The sequence below is a fragment of the Poecilia formosa genome, unplaced genomic scaffold (assembly GCF_000485575.1).
Source record: "Poecilia formosa unplaced genomic scaffold, Poecilia_formosa-5.1.2 Scaffold341, whole genome shotgun sequence".
Taxonomy (NCBI): domain Eukaryota; kingdom Metazoa; phylum Chordata; class Actinopteri; order Cyprinodontiformes; family Poeciliidae; genus Poecilia; species Poecilia formosa.
The window spans coordinates 131,249-141,306 of record NW_006800280.1 but is presented as its reverse complement, the minus strand read 5'-3'; the positions used below and the strand labels follow the sequence as shown (position 1 = coordinate 141,306).

The following is a 10,058-nucleotide window of genomic DNA, read 5'->3' as shown; positions in this document are numbered from 1 at the left end:
CTCTAGGATGAGGTTTGAGGTACATTTTTGGAAGGTATACTAGTCCACAGGGAGGCAAAGGTAAGTGCAACAAATGACAAGTAGTATATAAACTGCCATCAAGATTTCTACAAATTGGACAATCTGGCCGCACAAGGGAGTCTTGCTGATCATCTCAACCTGCAATGGTTAAGTTTGAAGTGATGGTATTTTCTAGAACCTTTTTTAAAAAGTTTATATTTGGGGGTCTTCAAATGTTTCTATGCTGATGTAAGGTCAAAATGACAAAAAACAAACAAACAAAAAACTCATGAGTATTACATAAAACAATTACTAGTGTAGTCACAGCCTCAGTTAAATCTGCAGTACGTAACTTCTATAAATAAAAAACTAAAATGTTTTTCCTATATTTGTTAAAAATGTCAACATGTCGTGACACAAAACAGCTACAGCTACTATTGCCATCTGAAGAAATGCACCTATCCCAGTCAAAAACAACCAATCAGAGCCAGGAGGCGGGTCTTAGCACTGTCAATCATGCTTGTGTACGCACTGCTAAATGTGCTAACAGAAGAGAAATAACTTAACCATTTTAGAAAATTTATTTCTGCGCTGTCGTAGGTGGCCATGCTAACTAGAGTTAGCATTCTTAGCAGGCTCTGCTATCAGGAAGAGGCTGTAGCATAGCAGGAAACAAGGAGGGTTGCAGGGATGTGTGTAAGCATGATTGACAGCGCTAAGAACCTCCTATCTTAAACATGTGATGCATCAAAGCAGGATTCAGATTCTTTGCAATATGTAATGCTTGTTACTGGTTCTCTTGAATCCTGATTTTGTGATGTTTTTATGACTATGTATTTTTGTGTTTTTATGATGTATAGGACTTTGAACTGCCTTATTGTTGCATTGTGCTATTCAAATAAACTTGATTGAATGATTGATAAAAGATGAAAAGAAAGACGGATGTAAAGAAGAAATGTAGCTTATTTGGATGTTTTGTCAAAAACTTCAAAGCACACCACTAGCTGCACAGTCAGAGATCAAGTCCTTGCCACAACCTTCTTTCTTCTTTTTTTTTTAAGTATACCTAGCAGTTCACATATACGGGTGCAACACATTTTACAGTCTTAAATGAAAAACGAATGGCAAAACATTAAATTAATTTGAGTTTCTTTAAAAAACATCAACATTCTCAGAGTTCAAATAGAGTCGAAGTAGAGTTTAGTAAACGCCAAGATGATGTTATGGTGGATAATGTGTAGATACTTTCCAATGGTTGCTATGGTGGACTGATGACCTGTAGATGCCACTATTTGCTGCAGAAATCTAACTTTGTTTAATGTTGTTAGTGATGGTCCATTTTTTTTTTAGTTGAATTATTCTTAAATTACTTAGAATATGGTATTTAAGGAGTTAATCCTGCCAAGAAGCATTGACAATTGAGCAAGATCATAAGACCCACCATGACTCAACCATGAAACCACTTAGAAAAACTCTTTGCTTTATGAAGTCCCAAACAACCGTTTATGAAAATATAAACTGCATTTATGTAACTTTATTGTTGTCATATAGCTTTTTGGCATTATCTTGTCCTTTTAGAACGTCTCCGAAACATGGATGCAACGTTTAAAAAGTCTAAATATTTGGAATGTTTCCCAAAAGCAGAGTGTGTAGTGCCTGTGTGTGCTTCTAGCAAAAAGGGGGGATTTCATTGTCGCCTCGGGGTCAAATGGGTTACAACAAAAGGTTTATTCATGGTCAGAGATTAGATGATCGCCTTTATCACGAGTCACCAACCCAGAGCAGAGTCACAACTCTTTCACTTACCATGAATAAAGGCATTTTTAAAAGACTGACGGTCATGAGACGTAGTTTTTTGGAAATTTCTTGCACATAAAATTGGACAAACAGTGGCTCATTCATCTGGGATCAGCGGATCTGTAAACAAAACATCAGGAAACGTTCATCAAAAAGGGTCAAAAGGTATCTGCTTTGATATGTTTGCTCATCTCTTTGTATTTTATGAATCAACTCTTATAGTGATGTAAGTCTTGTTACAACTTCTGTAACGCTCTTATCAAGTCTCTTAACTCCTTTCGTAGTTAAGAGTTGCGCATTGCAACTGTCTTGATGTGATTACGTCATTATATAATGTAATCCAATATCTTCTGACGACAATCTTAGAATTGCCTCTCCTATAACTATCTTTATATCTTCTCTTATAGTAATTCTTCTCAGAGCTGCAGTTTCCAACTTCCGCCTCACAGAGAACCCATCGCCCCTAAGACCCCCATTCAGCTCCTTCAGACTAGCCAGCAGCAGTTAGCAAACACCTGGTGGAACTGCGCATTGGCTGAGCTCATTATACGAGCTACTTCTCAATGAAATGCTGTTAAACTTTATTAAAGGGTTAATAGAGGAGCAGCATTGTGATGACTTCCTGAAGGCGGAGTTTCAGAAACAGCAGGAGTTTTTTTTAAAGAGACAGAGTGATAAATTGAAGTCTTTAAATTACAAAGTCATATTTGACATATGTAGCATTTTTGTAACAACCGAAATAGTTGATTATACTGTAAAATGGCAATATGTGCCTGAAAACTACATAATACTGCCCCTTTAAATAGACACAAATCTGAGTCACATGCATTATCCTACATGTTTCTAAATTGTGCTGCTGTGACACTAGCTCAAATGTTTTTGCAAACGCTGCAATTAGGATGCGAAAAGAACATTTTAAAAATGTGACGACTTTATATTGGCTTCAAATAGTACATTTGTGGTTGTTTCTATGACGTTCGAACTTCAGGTGTCCTGTTTTCAGTCACATCTAAATTATGTTAATCTCTTTCTACATATGTATAATCTTGTTTACATACATAGAGAGGGAAACCAATGAATGATTTAACCACATTTTCAAACGATCAACTCCCAGCCATACAACTCCTGCTGTCTGGCTCTCACTTTTCAAAGAATAGAGTTCGTGTTGAATGATGGAGACGCGATGGAGAGAAAAGAAACAGGAGGAGGGACTGGCCTGGCCGGGTAGCGCAGTGACATCAGCTTTGAAAAATGTGTATGTGTGATGGTGTGCGTGCGTGCGCGAGCGCACGTGTGAAACTCGACAGATGCAAACTGAAAGAGGGCTCACTCTGCTGATTTTTATTAGAACCAAAGAACCTGGACAGAGATAACAACAATAAAATCAAAATAAAACACTTGAATTATTTTTTATGACATCTAGATCAGAAAATACAGCTCTCATAGTTGATTTATAAGTCCAATTTTTCACATTTTGGATTTTTACCAAAAGCACAAGCCAATGTATTCTCCTCAATTTTATACAGTGAAACAAATATACTTAAATTTTATGCTGTGGAAAAAATCCCACTATATTATATGCTTGTTTTAGCTGGCTCAGCCAACTCTTTACCAGAGGAAAAAAAAATAGTGAAATATAAAACACACAAATGTTCGCTTTACTTGGAATCATTGCCTCATAGTACGCAAGACTGTAGTGCTAATGCTAATTTTTACTTTAAACAAGAAGTTGAAAACTGGGTTTTGGCAGTTTTTTCTGTCTTCTTTGGTTAACAGTGATAACATTTTTTAAAAATCCTTTCCCATGACTACACAGTGTTATTGTCTTTAGTTTTAAGGTGTAAAGTTTCTGTTGAGTTAAGCTGAGAAAGCACTTCCTTGGCTAATGCATAACAGCTAATACTAGGTGAAATTAAAATTTATTTTTTCAATGTGAAAACTGAACATGCCCAATTTACAGTTTTTCATATACTCTTTCATAGTTTGAGAAGTTTATAACATTCAGAAATATTCCTTCTACAAAAATAAAGTACTCCTGCATTTACCTTAGAAATGTGAACTTGTGAATGTGTGAAAAAGTGCTGTTCATTGTGCACATATGAATATAGTGTGGTGCATTGACATTACTTTACATTATAATCACAATTTACTCTAATCCACAACTTAACCAAGTAATTTTATTGTCAAAACAATGAAATGGCAAACATCAAAGCGAAAACAAGTTGGCACAATTTTAAACTCCAATTTGTTCATGAAGTCAATATTTTACACAGTATTACAGGTGCATTTAGAATATAATAGAATCAAATTATTTATCCCCCAATTCAATTAAAGTTAAAAAAAAACCTACATTGCATAGATTTATCACACATTTATGATTTTTAATTTTTGATTATGAAAAGTCAAAAACCAAAATAAATGTTAATGTTACTGTAACATTGTTATAATACAAGGTAAAATAATATTAATAATAGTAGAAGTAATTATAAATATTATTTGTCTTTTCTTATTTACGCATATAATAAAATATTTTTTTTCCATTGACAAAGTGAAAAAATTGCACTTTATTCCTCAGAGTGAACCGTCGCTTACAATAGACAATCTCTGAATGAATCTCGACAGCGTGCTTAGCCGTGACCGAAAGAAAGAGAGAGAGAGGAAAAGGCGTTTCCACGTTTCAGCAGCCGGTCACAGAGTACCAGACTTCAGCGCGCGCAGATTCTCCGAGAGATCACGACCAAACCCGAACCTAACATTCCTCCGTTATCACCCACGAGCTCAGACTGACAGCTGACCTGACCCGTGTCCCCTTCACGGCAGCGGCTCCCTCTGACTAAAAAAAAAAAAAACATTAACCCATCACTCGAAGCCGTAAAGTGAACCAGACGAAGTGGGCTTAATTCCCCCCACCCCTCCCCAGCACCACGTCTGTGCTCTCTGAGGCCGACACCGATACATTCCGAGGAAAATTTTTCGTCCCGCTGCTCCCCTCATCTCTGCCTTGTCTGTAGCCGACTCATTTTGCTGCGCCCGGGGTGAGTACGTCTCCGTTCTTTCTGCTTTTATTCCCGCTTCGGGGTTGTTACTTTAAAACGCAGCTCCCTGGAGCGTCCTTCATTCATTTGTCTGAGCTGGGAGTCGAACCGGCTCCTTCATTCATGGACACGGTTCGCCTCTCCGCGTGCATACCATTGCATGATGTCGATGGGGAAAAGAGTACTTCACTTTCATTCTGGAAAATGTAGTTTTCAGTGTGCTTCTACCAAATATAATAAATGTGTCATATAATTTAGATTAAGGACATTTCCTTTCCTCAGTATACAGTTGATTTTTACAGTTGCGTGGCAAATTGGGTTTTCCCCCCACATTCCCTTGGGGGCTTTCAGTCCATCAGCAGTTAAAGTAATTGCATTGGAATCGTTGAGGCTGCTAGTTCACATGTATCCAGTGTCCTTTCATTTCCCAGCGTCCTCATGGTAATATTACTCTGACTCTACCCAGCCATAGCATTCGTGTTCTACAGCTGAACCACAACAGGTTACAATATTACATAACTCTTATAAGTTGGTGTGTAATTTGTTTATGGTTTATGGTATCTCCAGTTGTTTTGAACCAAAGCTTCTAAAGTATTGCGACTGTAATAATAACCCTCTGGTGGCTGGCAATTTGAGTATGAGCGGATGGGGATGGATTTTTTTCTTTTCTTTTTTGTCTTTTTTATGAATGGATGGGAGTGTACAGCCAATAGGGAAGGGTGGGAATTGTTCTCCCCAGCTGAAGCGCTGCACTTTATGAGCCTGTATACCTGTATTATCTCCATATATATTTTCACATGCATCTATAGGATAGTGAGCTAACATGGAGTAAAAATATGGTAATTTCACGATATCTCACCATTTAAACCAAAATGTATAACTTTTGTTTTGTAATTGCTTTTATACAAAACAGAAAAGCAACGATTATTCCTACTGCTGCAAAAACAAATCAACGTGTTATTTATTTTTTTACATATTGCAATGTAAGTATAATTGTAAGTTTCAGCTGTTACAACTATGAAATCATATAAATTATGTTATCTGTTTTTGCTCTTTAGACAGAAACAGTTTTTTAGTCAGGCTCCTTGCTCAGGTACCCAACCAGCAGTAAGCTGTTTTAACAGAGCTTCAATCTTTCTAAGGGCATTCTGGGTAAATATAACCAAAACACACATGAGAGACTGGCGCCTATCCAGAGCCTCTCTTATGAATGACATATTCACTAAAGGAATATGTCATTGCATTTTGGGCAATAAAGTATTTATTTTAATACTTTAAAAAAGGAATTGACTTGTTTGCTTATTTCTATCATTTTACTTATTTCTAGTACTGTGTAGAAAAGGCTTATGTACTTTAAAGAAGAATTTGCAGAATGTACCATTTTTTTTACCCGATTAACCAATTAATTTTTAATACTTGATAGATTAATTGAATGCTAAAATAATTTTTAGTTGCAGCTCTACCCAGCTGTTGATTGCAGTGGAGTTGAACAATTCGGAGGCAGTCTTCCTCCTTCGCTATTTTGTCCACTTAGGATTCAGTGGGATTGAAACAAGCCCACAGCATGTTGGTGCAACCACCGTGCTTGATAGTAGCTTCCAGTGCCTCACCTTGATCACACCAATTGTACATAGCGGTCTTAAATCTTCATCTTGTTTGATCTTTGCCTCGTTCATGTGACCAGCTGCAGTTTTCAGTTGCGTGCCCTTTGAGTTTCCCTTCTACAAAAACAGAACTTCTGATTTTTCTAAAGAAAAAAAGACATTAATTACCATGAAAATGAGCACCACTGATTCATTTTTGCGTACATCCTACTTCAAAACCATTTGAATGTGTTGGGAGTCTTTTTTAGGGGTGTTTAAGAAAGCACCTCAACAAGCGTTTTGAACTTTGGATTAAAAGGTCATCTTTCAGGATGACGCTTGGTTATAGATCGAACGGGCCAAGTCTCGATCCTTTCAGAATTGTGTTTGCCGTTTTGTGTGTGTGAGCCTTAACTCAGCTTTTTGGGAGCTTGTCTCCTCTCTGTGATATTCATCGATCCGTCTGCTTAAACAGAGGGGGAGAAAAAAAATCTGGGCAGCACAGCAGAAATGTGCTTCCTCTCTCGGGTTCACTTCCTCTGTGTGTATGTGTGTGTGTGTGTGCGTGTGTGTGTGTTTGGTTTCGGATGTCCCCCCCATCCTTTTCTCTTCCCTCCCACCACCACCAAAGCGGCTGTGGCCGCCGGGGGAATGTTTGTGGTTGACTGTTTGCAGGCTCAGAGTCAAACACAGATTTCGGGAAGATCAGTGTTAAACTGGTGGAGCTCGAAACAGTCAAAATAAAAGAGGAAATGCGTCAGTCATTTTTTTTTTTGACTTGGACTTCAAGTGCCCGGTCTGAAAGCTGTTTGTAGACACACATTTAGACTTAAGATAACTTCACCATAACCACAAGATGAGGAAATAAAACAAACTTTGTTGGCATCCTTCCTCGTGTTATTTATACCATTAAAGGAAGACGTTGCTCACAGTAAGCTGAAAACCATTTAGTTACTGCATTTTTTTTTTTTTTTTTTTTTTACCAAAGCTGACTCACTAAAGATAATTAGGGTCACTTCTGCAACCACAGGAAATGAGGAATTGAAAGGTGGGTTAGTAAAAAAGAAGAAGAAAAAAAAACCCTGTACTTTAAATTTAAAAAGAAAATGTACCATTTCCTCTGAGTTCAGTGTATTACCAACACTAAATAATAACTAGTATTCTTAGAACTGAAATAAAATAGGTTACTTGTGTATAGCTACAACTAGATCATATCATGTCAAAGCTGCTTGAGAAGGAATAGTAAAGGGAGTCTTCGTCAAAGTTGTGAATTTCATAGTCAACTGACTTTATTGAGGCTCTGTTATGAAAAATGTCCTTAAGCATTGAAAGAAAACAATGACAGTGAATATGATCAGTCATACCTTGAACACCATGCTAGTCCATCCTGCAGAGTAAAGGCTGTTTGTAAAGATTAGGGCTGGGTGTTGCTAAGAACCTCACAATTCAGCTTCAGATTTTTAGGTCACAATTCGATTTGATAACAATTCTATCAATATTGATTTAAATACTTTGCGTAACACGTTGATCTTTGATTTAACCATTAAACATATGACGTAATGATGACTAAAACCTTCACACAAACATGTTGTAGTTATACAGTCGATCCCTATGGTATTCACCTGCTCATGAGATTGACCCTAGACCAAAAATAAAGGACATATAAATATGTCCTTTATTTTTGTCTAGACCCTATTTGACTTTTGGAAATGTAATAAACTGTTTTCCATGCTCTACATGCTCTGGATTAAGTGCTTGCTCCTCACTGACAAAGTTTTAACAGTATTTTGTGTTTGTTTTCCACCAAATCACTTTGACCTCAGCGCATTGGTAATGATAACTCTCAACACTTTGTCAGAGACGTTCAATTCCTCCAGGTAAGGGGCATTTACTTTGGGACAAATTATGATTGCTGATTGGTCAGTTGCTGGCAAACCCACTGGATTGATTTGACTGGTGGGTGTCATGTCAATTCCACTCATGAAAGTTGGACGTAGGAATAAACGACTTCTAAACACATCTCTGTGCATTACTGATGAAAAAGAGAAAGATGAGGCACTGGCAGCAAAGGGTTCACTTGCATCTTAATCAAAGTGGGCATGTAGTTGTAAATATGCACCATCGACAGCTTAATGATAATTGCAAATATAGGTCCATCTTGTGGCCTTTTTTCTGGACATTTGGGTACGTCTGCTCATCTATGGATTGTGGACCTACTGTACTCTATTCTCCAGTTTTTAGGTTGCTTAGGTTGAATCTAAAATTGTCTCTAGTCTCCAATTTACAATTTGAGTGTCAGGAGAACCTGATATCTGGAAAAGCCTTCACATCACCATGGGATCTGGCATGGGATATTCAGTGAAACCTACCCTCAGTCGGATTTAGCAACAAAGGATGTCATCACAGAACACAAGGTAATCACGGTCACATCATTAATGAAGACCCACAGAGATCTTAAAGGGTGTTCTTGGATATCATGGATCGTCTAACAGGTCCACTGATGTGCAGCCTGGCCTCCCAGGAAGATATGAATTACAGAGTCACCGTCACTGTGGGGTGTTACATTCCTACCTGGAATCTGTTTCCTTGGACAGCTCTGAACTATGTTTCTCATTGCTGTATAGCATATAGCATGCAGAGATGACAGAATATGTTTCACCATATCATTGGCAAATATTATTATCGCCAACATATTGTGATGCTGTATGCATTTATTGCAGAATAGTGTGCATATATTGCTGAATAGTGTGCATATATTGGGATAAATGGTGTACAATTCACAGTGGTAAAGGTACATTTGTTTTAGTAAAGGAATTAAACTATCTTAAGATCACAAATATGTATTTTGTATTAGTTATAAAACAACATCAAAATACTCTTAAGTTTGTGTTGTCAGTACAACAAGGGGTATGCATACTTTTGCAAGGCGGTGACTTTTGCTCATGCTAGAGCTGAGCTCCATGGGTCTGATGTCCCAGTCATTTGGGTCACTGGAAGTGATACCGCCTGCAGGACAGAGTCTGTGTGGGAAAGAGTGAAAACCAGCACTGAGAGCCAGGTTCACCGCCCCCGCTGAAGTAAAAATGTCTATAGCCAACTCTTATTTATTGTGTTTAAGCATATCCAGAGCAGTGGACATTCAACTTGTGGCGAAACAGGAAGTGATTCCAACATCACTCCCTCTCCACCTCCCTGTTACATCACAGCTTGGTTGCAGTTTTTAAGTACCTGCCATATTTGATGTTTTCCCACTTGCAATGAACAACAAGAATCTAAATTTATCATTTATGTGAGCTAAAAATACAGATTTACCTTGATTCAGTGTGTATCTGGAACATGTGCAGTGATTTATTGTAAACCGCCACAGAGGTTAAGCCTTTCCCTCTGATGCTTGTGCAGATTTAATCCCTCTGGCAACTGCTCATGATCTCTCGTCGTCTGCATGTTTTTGTTTCTTATGCTGTTGTGGAGCTCCGGTTTGTTGGCTAGGGTTGGAAAAGTTCAGCATTTTTATTAATATTTATGGCTGTACGGTAATTCCCCCTGGCGATAATTAGGGTCACTTCTGCAACCACAGGAAATGAGGAATTGAAAGGTGGGTTAGTAAAAAAGAAGAAGAAAAAAAAACCCTGTACTTTAAATT

General features: G+C 37.8%; 1 protein-coding gene across 1 annotated transcript in view; it reads left to right on the top strand.

The window, feature by feature from the left end:
• The first annotated feature begins 4,464 nt into the window (after nucleotides 1–4,464).
• Nucleotides 4,465–10,058, top strand: part of pea15 (proliferation and apoptosis adaptor protein 15) — a 48,621-nt gene continuing 43,027 nt past the window's right edge. Inside the window, exon 1 of the mRNA XM_007573952.2 lies at nucleotides 4,465–4,832. The gene's annotated coding sequence lies outside the window, so the exon portion shown is untranslated. The remainder of the gene's footprint in view (nucleotides 4,833–10,058) is intronic.